This window comes from Capricornis sumatraensis, chromosome 5, assembly GCF_032405125.1.
Source record: "Capricornis sumatraensis isolate serow.1 chromosome 5, serow.2, whole genome shotgun sequence".
Taxonomy (NCBI): Eukaryota; Metazoa; Chordata; class Mammalia; order Artiodactyla; family Bovidae; genus Capricornis; species Capricornis sumatraensis.
The window spans coordinates 77,713,941-77,729,212 of NC_091073.1; the positions used below are offsets into that span (position 1 = coordinate 77,713,941).

At 37.2% G+C, this 15,272-nt stretch overlaps 1 protein-coding gene across 1 annotated transcript in view; it reads left to right on the plus strand.

Annotated features, from left to right (window-relative positions):
* ZNF804B (zinc finger protein 804B) overlaps positions 1–15,272 on the plus strand; it is a 580,773-nt gene that overhangs the window by 23,759 nt on the left and 541,742 nt on the right. The window lies entirely within an intron of this gene.

Below are 15,272 nucleotides of genomic sequence, written 5' to 3' on the forward strand. Positions count from 1 at the left end.
CATGCCCTTGTCACAAAGCTTATTGTCATAACTAGCAAATTTACTGTATGCAAATGGCAAATTTGCAGAGCACTCTCTAAAATAACATTTATTGAGCTGCTGGTTATTTTCATATGCATTTTTATCTCATTGAATATTTGGGTGTTCATTCAATTTATAGGTGACAATACAGAGGCCCAGAGAGGTTAACTAATTTTCTCAAGGTTGCAGTCAGCCAGCAGAAATTGGGAGATTTGAACATGAATCTTCTAATCTGAAACTGAGAACTCCTTGCCCTGTGTGTGAGTAGGTTGCTTTGACAAATATTTCTCAGGCTTCTAAGGAATTATTTGCTTCAAGAGGGAAACAGATATCCATTCCCCACCCCTAACCCCCAACCCACCAACACCACTTCAACTGACTTGAGCAAAAGAAAAGATTATTGGAAGGATTCAGGCATAGGAAAGGCCACCAGGTCTCAGCTAGGGCTGGAGAATGGAATCAGGAGCTGAAGTGCTTTTGTTTCTCTGCTATTCTTAGGCATCCCATCTCTGCTTCTGACTTCAGCTTCATCATTTGCTGCCATAAACATGGGGTTTCTCTGCTCCTGGTAGATAGTACTAGTCCAGCCTCTCTGCTGTGTCTACAGAAGGAGAGAGATTAGAAGAGGGGAGGATAACACAGTCCCACAGTTGTGACCCATACTCAGAATATCTGATGTGGGAGTCAGTAGAGGTGAGGAGGACATAACTGGTAGAGAAATGATCTGCATTTATACAAAACCTTTCTTGTACTATGGTATTAAACTTTGATAGTTAAATCTGATTCTCCAACTTGATTTGGAGCAATTTTATGAATATTAATTGGTTTCTGTTGTTTGGGTTTGTGTATGTGTTAAGTCGTTTCAGGTGAGTCTGAGAATCCCATGGACAGAGGAGCTTGCGAGCTACAGTCCATAGGGTTACAAAGAATTGGACAAGACTGAAGGGGCTTAATATGCATTCATGAATATATACAGTCATGTCTCTATGTCTGTGATTATTTTCTGAAAATGCACATAATCCTATTTATGCAAGCATTTTATTCCTACTAGTCAACTGAGAGTCATCTTCATTAAAGAGATAGTTTGATGTCTCTTAAAAATACAATGGGGAAAACATTGTCTTATTATCATTTGTAGACTAAGTACTTGTGCTTATACAACTATCATTTGGTTAATATTAGCAAGAACAAAGTAATGCCGAAGATGAGAAATGACACTTCTGTTAGTAGAACATGTCAACCTGAAACTGTGTGTTTCCAGCTCCCCTGATATAATAAAATACTCTGAGTAGACATCTTTAGCAACAGACATGGGTGAGTGGTCCTCCGAAGAATTATCCTCCAAAGAGGTTTTTATAGACAAGAGGACCCTTGAGGAAACCATCACAACTCTTTTCAAGTTAATGCTGTATGAAAGCCTTAAATTTTCAGTTTCTAAAAACTTGTATTTGTATTTGAAGGTCAAAAGTGAAAATGTCAATCCCATAATTACCCTCTTTTGTATGTGGTAAAAATAATACAGGAACTGCTGAAGTCATCCCTTTATAAAAATCATCTTATCTTTCTAATGAAAGTGAAAGAAAGTAAAAGTGAAAGTTGCTCAGTCATGTCCTACTCTTTGCAACCCCATAGACTTCAGTCCGTGGAATTCTTCAGGCCAGAATACTGGAGCAGGTAGCCTTTCCCTTCTCCAGGGATCTTCCCAACCCAGGGATCAAACCCAGGTCTCTCTTCTTGCTTTACCCACTGAGCCACAAGGGAAGCCCAAGAATACTGGAGTGAGTAGCCTATCCCTCTCCAGTGGATCTTCCTGACCCAGGAATCGAACCAGAGTCTCCTGCATTGCTGGCCGATTCTTTACCAACTGAGCTATTAGGGAAGCCCATCTTTCTAATAAACATAGATATTAAGTACATTCTTGGGTGACATCCTGGTTAAAAAACATCCAAAGTAAGAACCTTATTTCTTACAACTGATCACTGAGCTGTTCACGCCTCAAAATTCAACTCAATAATCATATGACTAATGTACCAAACTTTAAATACTTTACATTTTTGCATATTATTTGTGCTTTGTATGACTGTAGAAATTAATGCTTATTGTTATGTGGATTTGGAGAAATCTTGTGTTCCAAGAATAAGGCAGTAGAGCTGTAGTCTTGATTTCACCAGAGGGAGTAAGATAGGTGGGGACAATGCCTAGTTCTTGCTTTATTATCAGTCAGTTCTGGGCTTTATTAAGTCCCTACTTGTTCATTTTCCTTACTGAGAGACCTAGGCTGGGATGGACAGTATTTAATTAGCTCCTTATAACTCTAGTATTAATGTGCTTTCTTTTGAGAGGGGTTGCTTTCTTGATGTTTTTTAAAAATTGAAGTATAGTTGACGTACAATGTTGTATTAATTTCATGTGTATATCAAAATAACTCAATTATACATATATATATATTTCAGATTATTTTCCTTCATATGTAAGTACAATAATTCCCTGTGCTATACAGTAGGTTCTAATTGGTTATCTATTTTATATATAGTGGTCATGTGTTTTCTTAACCTATATTATCTTAGAGAGAGAATAGTCATGTTCTTGATAAGCAGTAGTTTTTTTTTTTTTTTCTTTTTTGCTACACTTACCTGACTTGTGGGATCTAAACTCTCAGACCAGAGATTGAATCCAGATCACAGGAGTGAAAGCCCGGAATCCTAACCACTTGACCACCAGGAAACTCCCAACAAACTATAGATTTTTAAGAGGTGTTGGTCTTTGTTTGGGCTTCCCTGGTGGCTCAGAGGTTAAAGCGTCTGCCTGGAATGCAGGAGACCTGGGTTCAATCCTTGGGTCGGGAAGATCCCCTGGAGAAGGAAATGGCAACAAGGTGGGTAATTGATATATGGGTTCATTTTACTATTTACTTTTTTGAATGATACTTTTTAGAGAGAGAAAGAGGGACATAGCTGAAAAATAGTGGCAATGATAAGGAAATGCTGCAAGGAGAAGATGAAACATCTTCATCCTAAAAATCATGGTATGTTCATTTTTATGGGGCAAAAGCATGAAAGGTAATAGAAGTGATAGGATGTACTAGAAAGCAGAAATAGAGAAACTGGAAAAGCTTGCAAGTCTCCTTGATCATTTCATTTGAAATGCTTTATCATTTTGTTGTGAATGCCATATGAGATGTACTTAGAGTCAAGTTTAATGAATATACATTACAGAGATAAATGGTTCATGAATTCACCATCATTTTGGATTATGCATTATTGCTCTTTAAAATCATTAGTTTGGAAAATTGAGATTTGATGGTAATTTGCAATTTCTTAGCATGCTCTGACTGGGCAAAAAAGGAAGCAATCTGGATAAGGGCCAGATTTCAGAGCAAAATTTACAGATGCAAAGTGCTTGATCCATAAAGTAGATAAAGTACATAATCTGCAATCAACTATAAAGTTTGACCACGGACATGGTTGGTGAACCCAAGCCCATGTGCCCAAAGCACAGTGAGGCCAAACCAATGGGAACATCAGAGTTTCGAGCAGAAAAAGGTTTATTAATCACAGAGGCACCAGCCTGGAAGATGGGAGACCCAGATTGATCTCAAATCCATCTTGCTGACTCACTAGGGTGTAAGATTGTTAAAGGCAAATGGGGAGGAGAAGGTCTCTATAATCCTGAGTTCAGATAAGATGTGGCAGACTTTCTGGCACCACTTTGTGACTTCCTTTGCCCCCAGTGATGGTGGTTAGTCTACTTGTTCCTAGTTTGGTCTAGTGATCCTTCAACTTTCCTCTAGAAGAGAGTAGAGACAGTAGTTGAGGCATTTTGTTATCTGTTTAGGGCCTATGTGATGGTTCAGGAGTTTCAGTTCTCAAGTGACCCTATTTTTAAGTCTGCTTGGGGCCAGCTGGTTGAAGCCACAGGGTGTTGCCTCATCAGTTTGGGGCCATAAATCAAGGCATTGGCTTAAGCTAATTATCACGGGAAAGATCATGTTGTACTTGCTTTCTCTTTAATTTTGAGTTCCCTCACTTCACAGTTTGGATCTGTTCTTTGGAACTGAGTGAAGTTCTAGGACTCTAAAGCCTTTTTCCTATAAACAGAAAGGCATATTTACTTGGGACTGTCTCTCAGGGTTCTGCTTGGTTTCAGTCCCCCCTTTTCTTGGAAACTCATCAATCTTGACAGGAACAGGAGTCGGACAAGAAAGGGAATAGAGATTAATCATAAACTTGGCAAGGGAACTTGATTTAAGGTGGACCTAGTTTCAGAAATACCAATAAAATAACCCAAACTTTGAGTTCTAACATCAGAGCTCATACATATTCTAAAGTCACTTTCTGTGCAGCTAGGTTTTTTCTAGAGATTAGTGCAATTCTTTGGCATCCATGACACTACTGCCCTCTTCTGCTCTTCTTTTTTCTGCTTCTGGGCAATTTAAATGATGACCTCTTAGGCTTCTTTGTGAGTCCATATTCTTCTGTCCTTTGCCTTCCTTGGGATTTTGAAGTAGGCTCCCTTCCCTTGCACTCTGTATACTTGTACCAGATGACAGTATTACTCTTGAAGCATCAGTCATTGTCTTTGTGATTTTCAAATCTCTATCTCCAAGTATGACCCATCTCCTGAGCTTCAGAACAATGTATCTACCTCTCATATTGAGAGTTTATATTGATGTTTCTCATACACCTCAAATTCAACATATTCCAAATGGAAAACTTCATCTTACTCCCTGTGAGACTACAACTTGCTTCTCTTCCAGTATTATTGTTTCAGAGCGTGGCACCACCACCTGTCAATTGCTTTTTGTCCTTGATGTTTTTCACACTTTCTTCTTTCAATCAAATATCACGATATGATTTCTTGATTTTTGCTTCCTCTTTCTATTCTTGTTGCCATTATCTTTGCATTTCCCATCATTATCTTAGATTTCCTACCATTTCTTTCCTTAAATACTGTAATGGTCTCCTAATTAGCATATCTATCCTGGCTAGTTCTCTAGTTCACTTCCAGGCTCTTCTCTCAATTCCAAGTGGTCCTTCTCTAATGCATTTCTAATCAGGGCACTTCCATGATTAAACCGTGTCTGTATCCGGTTTCACTTAAGAAGAAATCATGGTAATTATGTAACTTTGCTGCTGCTAAGTTGCTTCAGTCGTGTCTGACTCTGTGCAACCCCATAAACGGCCTCCTACCAGGCTCTTCTGTCCCTGGGATTCTCCAGGCAAGAACAGTGGAGTAGGTTGCCATTTCCTTCTCTAATGCCTGAAAGGGAAAAGTGAAAGTGAAGTCATTCAGTTGTGTCTGACTCTTGTGACCTCATGGATTGCAGCCTACCAGCCTCCTCTGTCCATGGGATTTTCCAGGCAAGAGTACTGGAGTCGGGTGACATTGCTTTATCTGTATGTAACTTTAAGAGTCTGTATAATTTGGTCCATTGCCTAAATACTAAGGGCTTCCCAGGTGGAGCTAAAAAACCCACCTGTCAATGCAGGAGACATAGGAGGCATGGGTTTGACTCCTGGGTTGGAAAGATCCCCTGGAGAAAGGCATGGCAACCCACTCCAGTGCTCTTGCCTGAAGAATCCCATGGATAGAGAAGCCTGGTGCACCATGGTCCATATATATGGTCGCAGGGTCAGACACTACTGAAGTGACTTAACATGCACACACGCATGCGTGACTAACTACTATCTAGTCTCATCTCTTGTGATTTCCCTTCATATTTCAGGTCTTCACTTATTGAAATTCTTTCCATTCTTCTAGCACACTATGACTCTTCTTGCCCATAAATATGAATGTATATCCTCTTCCAGGAACACTCCCCTCCTACTCCTTGCCTTTTATTTGGCTCACTTCTATTTAACTTTCAGAAATCCTTCTATTTTTTTCCCCCTCAGAAGCATTGCCTGATCCTTTTAACTAGGTGAAGTTAGGAAAGGAAACCATTGCAATTTGTATACCCACTATGATAACAATTATCATAGTTGTTTCATTTTCTTTTATGTGTTCGGGGTAGTGGGAAACAGAGACTGTGTACTCTCTAAGGTAGAAATGATATGTATTTGCTTGTGATTACATTGCACCCCTGAGCCCCCATGACTGACAAACTGTCTGACACAGTTTTTCAGTTCATACTTGCTGAATGACAAATGCAGAGAGAATAAAATTCATTGTATGCGAAAAGCAAGAGGCAAGTCATTTCGATATAATGGCAAAGGATACATTTTCACTTATATGTTTATTCCAAATGGAGTAAATGGTGTACCAATGAATCTGGAGGGGACTCTATGGAACGTTTTATGTTGGTGGCTTACATGGCTCCTGACACATGACTGCATCTATAGAAGGCAATCAATAATTATTGAATTAAATGTTTGCAATGACTTTTATTTGAATAAGGGAAGGAATTAAGCTCAATACGTGCTGTTTATTTTTGGATCCACTAAATATATATATATATATATATATATATGATTAAGGGGAGCTGTGGTGGTAAATATTAGAATGCAGGGTAATTTGGGGGATAATTTCTTCTTCAGCTTTTTTTTTTTAATTTACCACACTGCTTTCATTCACTTTTATTTTCTAGAAGTTACTTACTTATATCAGAAAACATACCTTACTATTTATCTATTTCAACAAAGTATCAGATTTAATATAATGCATATGTACCAAATTTAATATAATGCATATGTATCAGATTTAATATAATGCATATGTTCTAAAGTTCATCCAAAGATATTAATAATGGAACTATCAAACAAAGATTGTTCCAGTCTGATGTGGTTATATGTCATTAATAAAAAGGACAATATTTTCCTACAAACTCTATACTCCTTGTTTATTCCCTAACTCAGGAATAGTACTATCCTGTTGAAAAAACTATAAAAACTAATGTGTTTGACACTTTTCTCTCCCTCATGACCTATGTTCATTTACCTCTTGATTAGCTCTCAAATTGATCTCCTAGATCCATTTTCACTGTCGTTAATCTAGTCCAAGCTATTATCTTCTCCTGCCAGAAAATTTGTTACAACCTGCTAAGGAGTCTATCTACACCACCATGTCCCCTGTCAGCTTAGTCTCCACTCAGCAGCCAAACCAATCTGATTATGCTCTGCTTAAAATCTTCAGTGACTTCTCATCAACCTTAAATAAAAATGTCCCACTCTTCATGTATCTTCTGACTCCACAGTGCTACCACACTTAATATTTAGATGTCATAAGCTCATATATCAATTTCAGACTTTTCAAATTCCCATCCATCTTTTCACTTATGCAATAAGATAGATATTTTTTTAAATGAAGATGTTGGTATTTTACCACAAATATTCTCTGACAGGGTGAATTAGTCATTCATTCAGACATTAGATTTCAAATTTTGAATAATAACACTTAATCCTACCCTCTGACTGATTGTAAGTTAACATAGTCTTTCCTTTTGCCCACATTTTTGGATAAGTTCAAGGGCTCATGTGCTTTCTTTATGATGCTTGTAGATTCTACAGTGTAGATGAGCAGAGATCCCTGAAGGAATAAATCACTTGTTCAAGAGCACGTAATGAGAGTACATAGAAGAGATCAGTCATCTTGCTTTAATGTTCTTTTTTTTTTTTCATTTGGATTCTGATGAGAATAGGGTATGTGCTTAAGAACTGTCACTTTTTAGGACTGAAAGTGAAGAATCAAAGAATTAAAATGTTACAAGGTGTGCAGTTTTTGTCTATGGTAAAATGCACCATCTTGTTGAGTAGTCTATTATTTTTGATTTCAAAATGCAAAGTAGAATATAAACTGGGAAGAGAGGGAGAAGGAAGGTGAGACTTGAGTCAGAGAGATCCCTGAGAGGAGATCATTACATTAGTGTGGATTTTGGTAAAAATGTAAATATATTCAGTACTCAGACATTTATTTTTCCCTTCATAAATCAACACTTTACATTTAATGTCTTGTTTTAAAAAAAGTCCTTAAAAATAGCTGAGTATTATAAAAACAGATCAGAAATGCAAATTACATAGTTAAAATGGAATCAAATTTATACTTTTATAATAACCTAAGCAAATATGGATATAAATTTTAGTCTTATCAAGCATATGTCTCAAAGAACAGATAAGTATAGATACTGAAAAAAGGACTTAAAGAACATAAATAAATCACTCTTAAATATGGAATAAAGGTCATATACCTTACTAGTAGCTTATTCAGAAAGTATTTTTAATCAAGTGAATTGGGAATGAGCTCTTTTTTTCAATGGGTAGTATTATGTAAAAACAAAAATTTGACTGAATCACTCCCAGAATATATTCCTAGTATCCTTCCAAATTTGGGTGGAAGAAATTATTATGTGCTTAAAACTGAAGATTTCAGAGAAGGTATCATCATGTTTAGACTTGCTATTTTAGAGATCTTCATGAACAATGGCCAAACCCTGGTGGGTCAGATAGGAATATTTTAATTTATTGAAATTTCATAACCATTTTGATAAAAGTAGAATTAATCTTATGGAGAAATTCTTACAGATATTTTAATGACTCCTTTTAAAAATGAGGAGCTAAAGATACAAATATCTAAAAAATCTCATGATTATTATTTACAAGTTGTTGGGAAATGAATATAAAATTAAACAGCAGCAATAAGACAGAAGACTTGCCAAAATGTGGTTGAGGATCATGTATGATGAAGACAGAAAAGAGTATCTTGAATTTGCCAGACTTCACAGAAGAAATAAGATTTAATCAATAGCAGAATTTTGCTAAGAGAAGTGAGGAAGGAAGTTAAAGACAAAAAGCATGAAAATATTAGGAAATCATTAGAGAGCAAAGTGTGAGAAAGAGAATGGTGGTTACAGATGAGGGTGGGTCACTTGGTAAGCAAAGATCAGAGAATCAAGGCTTTGGAGATCATTTTGGAATTTTGTTTTTTATGTTCATGAAATGGAAGCCATTGAAGAATTTTGATCAGAGGAATAAAGTTTATTATTGCTTACTGTATGCTAGGATGTTTACACCATTATTTCATGCAGTATCCATAACCAATCTTATAATGTAGGTACTGTTTACCACACTCACTTTGTGTATGAGAAAACTGAGGTGCAAAAAGGTAAAGAAGCAAATTACGGCTCCACAAACTTCAGACCCAGCTTTCAATATATCAGTTCAATGCCATAGGTGGGTCCTCTACCTCTTCTGCCATACTGCCTTTAACTTTGATAGACATACTACACAGAGGAGAAAGACAGAGAGGAGGAAAAGATTGGAGTGAGGGCGATCCCTAAGGATGTCACAAAAACAAGGCCCGACACCGAAACACTGTGGGAAAAAATGGGTGGGGCTTGGATTGATTGCCTGTCAGTGAGATAAAAGGGAAGGGAGGAAATTAGGACAACGCTCAAGTTCTGATTTTTTTTTTTTTTTTTGGCTTCTCTGATAGCTCAGTTGGTAAATAATCCAATGAGACCCCATTTTGTTTCCTTGGTCTGGAAGATCCATTGGTGAAAGGAGAGGCTACACAAGCTGGTATTCTTGGATTTCCGTGTGGCTCAGTTGGTAAAGAATCTGCTAGCAATGCGGGAGACCTGGGTTCGATCCCTAGGTTGGGAAGATCCCGTGAAGAAGGGAAAGGCTACCCACCCTCTCTAGTATTCCGGCCTGGAGAATTCAATGGACTGGAGTCCTTGGGGTCATAAAGAGTCAGACACAACTGAGCGGCTTTCATTTTCAAGTTCTGATTTAGCAACTGTGTGGAGAGTGTCCATTTTACAGTAATGGGGAATGCAGGGAGCGGACTGAAGGAATAATAGAGACAAGGAATGATGAATTCTACCCAGAACACGTGGAGATGGAGATGTCAGTCGGATGTTTAGAAAAGGCATTATGTGAGGGCTGGAGCACAGAAGGGGTATGGCATTGTAGTGAAGAGAGCTGTGTTTGTGTTAAATCACTTCAGTGGTGTTTGACTCTTTGTGATCCTCTGGCCTGTAGCCTGCCAGACTCTTCTATCCTTGGAGTTCTCCAGGCAAGAATGCTGGAGTGGGTTGCTGTGCTCTCCTCCAGGGGATCTTCCTGATCCAGGGATAGAACACGCATCTCTTAAGCCCCTTGCATTGGCACCAGATTCTCTACCACTAGCGCCACTAGCACTTAGAGTCAAATCTAGACCACTAACCATGACTAAGTGTCTGACTACAGTTAATTATTTAAAGCAATGCAGTAGAGATAGGGGACTAGTGTTACCAACTATTGCTCTTACTGTGAACCAAACGCTTAATGTCTTTTTCTGTAAAACAGTTTAGGGTCGGAGGGGATGGGTAGAACAGACATTTGACAGATACCTTTGGGGTTTTATCTTTATATTTTCTTGAAAACTATGCACTGTGTTTATTGTATAAATCCTATCAGCAGGTAATCTGGAAATTTACATAACTGACCACAAGGGGGAGAACTCTAATTCTACATTAAGTCACTACAACTGTAAAATAGCCTTAAAGTACTTGCTATTTTCAGTTGGTGTTAAGCTGTCCCATTTCCATTTCCCCATGGAAGTTTGGGGAGTTCTCTGCTAGAGATAGGTTTCACTGAATTGAAATGTGTTGTGGTGTTAAAGTTATGATAAAGTCACTGAATGTAAGAATCTCTTTGTATTAAGCAATAATTCTCCGGGAAGGAATCCAGATGCTTCTTTAATTAAAATGAAGACAGTATGAATTTTAAAATTCACTCTGGGAGGGTTTTTCCTTCCAAATAACATTATTTCAGTTGTCCTTCAAGAAAGCTATAATCTTTCTGAAAGTCTTTGGTTGCACTGAAACAAGAAGAAAGCCAACCTGTCACTCTGTTGCAAAGTTATAGGTATCAAAGCAAATGGATTAGAATGGTGCTGGCCATATAAATGTCGTATGTTCCTTGACTATATATGAGTACATGTTACATGGTCATTGTTATATGGACAGTGAACATTGTATGTTCAGTATTTAAATGCTCACTTTCTTTTCAGTTTAACTTCTGTGCCTTGGTTTTATGTAAAGTGTAATTGTAAGGAAACTATAATTCTCATTGGGGTGAAAATTACCTTATGAGACTTTCTAATGTTTAATGAGCTACATTTTTGGACTTGATCAAATTAAATTACATTTGTAAGATATGAGTATAGTATTTCTGCATTTTATCATTATACCGAAACAGACACAGCTAAATGAGTTGTTGTCCCCTTTAAAGATATAATATTGCTGAGCTCTATAGGGCTCTCAATAATGCAGCTGTTATTGGAAACTTATTTGTGCTTCCCCTTGGAGGCAGTGTCACACCCTTTTAATATGTTCGGTGTCAGCAGATTTTCCTTTGAGAGGGAGTTCAATATTTAAAAACAAGTCTTTCTATGAATGAAGGTTGAATATTAAGTGAAAGTAGCTCAGTCGTGTCTGACTCTTTGTGACCCCATGGACTATAGCCTCCGTGGTATTCTCCAGGCCAGAATACTGGAGTAGGTAGCCATTCCCTTCTCCAGGGGATCTTCCCAATGCAGGGATTGAACCCAGGTCTCCCATGTTGCAGGCAGATTCTTCACCAGCTGAGCCACAAAGGAAGCCCACGAATACTTGAGTGGGTAGCCTATCCCTTCTCCGGCAGATCTTCCCGACCCAGGAATCAAACCGGGTTCTCCTGCATTGTAGGCAGATTCTTTTTCAATTGAACTATTAAGGAAGCAGATCACCAGTCAAATTGGAAGATACATTATTTGGGATCCAAAAAACTAGATATCACTAAGATATTTTAACTCTCTTTGATTTATAAACCTCCTTATCTGTCATAAAAGAGTCACAAAATGTTTTTAGTAATGATGCTGTCACTGAAATGAGTTTAAACTCTCCTAAAGGTAACTATTTTCATATGAATAAACTCATTCTAAAATGTTCACTTAACAAATAAGTAGTTTTATTTATACTCACTTCGCGCTTATTTTCCAGTTTTCACAAATGATGCTTCAAAAATCCTTTAAATGTAAAATAATAGTCTACTGTAAATCAGTGTTTCCATTTAGACATTTTCTATAACTTCTTTCAAAAATGACTCAGGTTTTTTATGTTTTTCTTTGACTAGATGAATTAAGTTTCTGTCAGTATGTTTCACACCAGAAAGTATTATAGATCAATAAAAGGTCTATGCTAGGAAGTCTCATGAAGTAATTTTCACCCCAATGAGGGTTATAATTTCCTTACAATTTCACACATCTTACTTCTGCTTCTATACCCAGTAACTAGCACAGTGCTTGGTCCCCTAGTAAATATTTACAAAATATTAGTCGCATACATGAATGAATAAATAAATATGTACATATATAAATAAATATATATATATATAAATACACATATATACATATATATAAAATATACATATAAAATTATTCCTGTTATATATTTGTGTTCCAGACTGCTATTATAAACATCCACTCAAAACTTGGTAGCTTGAGTCAACACAAGAATTTCTGCTGTTCCCAGATCTACAGTTTAGACAGGGCCCAGTGGGAACAGTCCATCTCTACTCCACTCCCCCACACGGTGTCAGCTGCTCTGGCTTGAAATCCAGGGTTGGCTGGGAGCCTAGAGTCTGGAATTACTTGAAGGTTCACTCAGTCACATGTCTAGTGGTGATACTGGCTGTTGGCTGGAACCTCAGCTGGGGATGTTATCAAGAAACCTGCTTGGATTGCTCACAGCATATTTTAGGTTCCATTCAAGTGGTCAAGGCAAAGTGCAAGGCATTTTTAAGACCTTGGAGGTCACATTGGATCACTTCTGTTGTAGTGTTTGTCTAGGCAGTCACAAAGGTCTACCTGATTTCAAGGAGAAGGGACTCAGAACCCACTATGAGATGAGAAGTGTTTAAGGTCATGTTGTAAGAGCATATGGGGTGAGATATATTGCAGTGGTCTTTTTATTTTTTTTTAAGGATATAATGTGCTGTACTTTTATATACTCAGATATGTAGTTTTACTTGTAAACTACTTCTGTTCACTTTAGAAAATATTGTTCCCAAACAAAATTTACCCTGTTAAATGGATTCATCTGCTCCAATGAACATTTATGGTTCATTTTCTCTTTCCTGCTTTTGCTTGTATCTCTTCTCTTAAATATGCTCATCTGCCCTTCAAAACCTCTTCCTCACATATATTCAAAGACTAAGACTGAAGCTTACTCGCTTTCTTTTTGTCCTCCCTACCTCTCTTCCTTTCTTTACTTCTATTTCTTTCTTCTTCTGTTTGTTGTGTGTGTGTGTGTGTGTGTGTGGGTGGGTGTATGTGGCCTGGAAAGCTTTTACTCTAAACTAATTTTGTCAAGTAAACAGTATCTAATAGGTGACTTCTCATAGTTCAAAGAGTAAAAAGCATGTTGTTGAATATTAGGTGTTTAATATTTACCAAACTGATAAAATGTTTGTAAATTATGTATTCTTTCTTAATTTGAAGAGTTTTTTTCTCTAAAATATAGTTTTTGTTCTTAAATTTAAATGAAAGGAACTTCAAGTTCAGCTTAAAGTGAAAAATGCCATTCTTTTTCTAAATCTATTTTACTAAATTAAAAAATAGGAATGGTCTTTCCTGAAATTTGATTCTGATATGGAACAAATTATCATATTTTCTGCATATGACAAATCTGAGGTGAGTACTGAAATGGCTTTTTTCCCAAAAGGTAACTGAAATAAAAAGTAAAAAAAGAAACTAAAATGATATAACAGTATTTCTTCTATTCAGTCCAAAGTCTGTTTCATAGGATATTGAAGCAATCTGGGGATAAATATCACTGAAGTAGTAAGACATTTATGTTGTTTAATTGCTTAAAGCAGAAAATTTTAAATAGTGCAAAAAAGCATTAACCTTAGTAAAGGAAGGGGGTGACCAACTTGAAATAAGTTGTATAGGAATTGCATATAGTTAGTTGCTATCCATGGAGAAGGAAATGGCAATCCACTCCAATATTCTTGCCTGGAAAATCCCATTGACAAAGGAGCTTGGTGGGCTACAGTACATGGGGTTGCAAAAGAGTTGGAAACAACTTAGCAACTAGAAACAAACAGAGAAAACAAACTTGAACCTGACAAAACCCCTTAACCCTTTGTTGTCTAATTTGTAGTTTGACTTGTGGTTTTGGTTCCAATTGCCAATACATATTTATTAACTTTCTGACTGTCCCATAGTTACACAAAATTTCTGTGCTGTTCATTCGAGCTATATTAAACAAGGATGTTGACCCTTCTCCAGCTACAATGAAGCTACAATCAGTGCTTTAAAACAATTGTTTTGAACTTAGTTAATGGGGACTTCCCCAGTGGCGCAGTGGTAAAGAATCTGCCTGCCAACGTAGGGGAAAAGGGTTTAATCCCTGGTCCTGGAAGATCCCACATGGCACAGGGCAACTAAGTCTGTGCACCACGACTACTGAGCGCACACTCCAGAGCCCAGGAGACACAGCTGCTGAAACTTCCGTGCCTAGAGCCTGTGCTCCGCACAAAGAGAGGCCACCACAATGAGAGGCCTGCATATTACAACTAGAGCAGCCTCCACTCAGCACAACTAGAGAAAAGCCCGAGCAGCAGTGAAGACCCAACACAGCCAGAAGGAAATAATTAATTTAAAAAGTAATTGCTATCTAGGAATGAAATGGAAAAATAACCAATTTGTTTATCTTACAAAAACTTTCCAAGGGAGGAATCATCCTAACATATCCCTGTCATAAATGTCTGTCCTGTGAATGGTGCTCAGTAAATGATTTGCATGAAAGAATTCAGTGCTTTCTGACAGTGTATTTTTTAGTCATTTCAAAAAACTATTGTGTTCTTTAGCTTTGTAATTGCCTCAGTGTTCTTGATTATGTCATCCAGAATATGAGAGTTTGAAACTATTTTGGAAGTTTAGGTTTTGCTTTCTGAGTTTAGGGATCATATATATAGAAATTACTCCCTCACTTGAGCTGTTACAGTCTTTCCTACATACTGCTACTGTAATAACAATCACATATATCATATGCCATATTTCATTTTATACATACTCACCTCCAACTTTAGGTTGCAACCAACTGAAGGGTTGTATTTTTTCCTGAAATAGTATACTCTTAGAACACATTACTATGTGGTGACAGCTTCTCACTGATGGTTGAGAGAATGAATGAGAATCTGAATCTAGTGTTTGCCCTCTTTCATCTCTATATTTCATTAAAAAATTAAGTTTTTCCATCAATATGATATAAGCCTTTGAGAAACTTA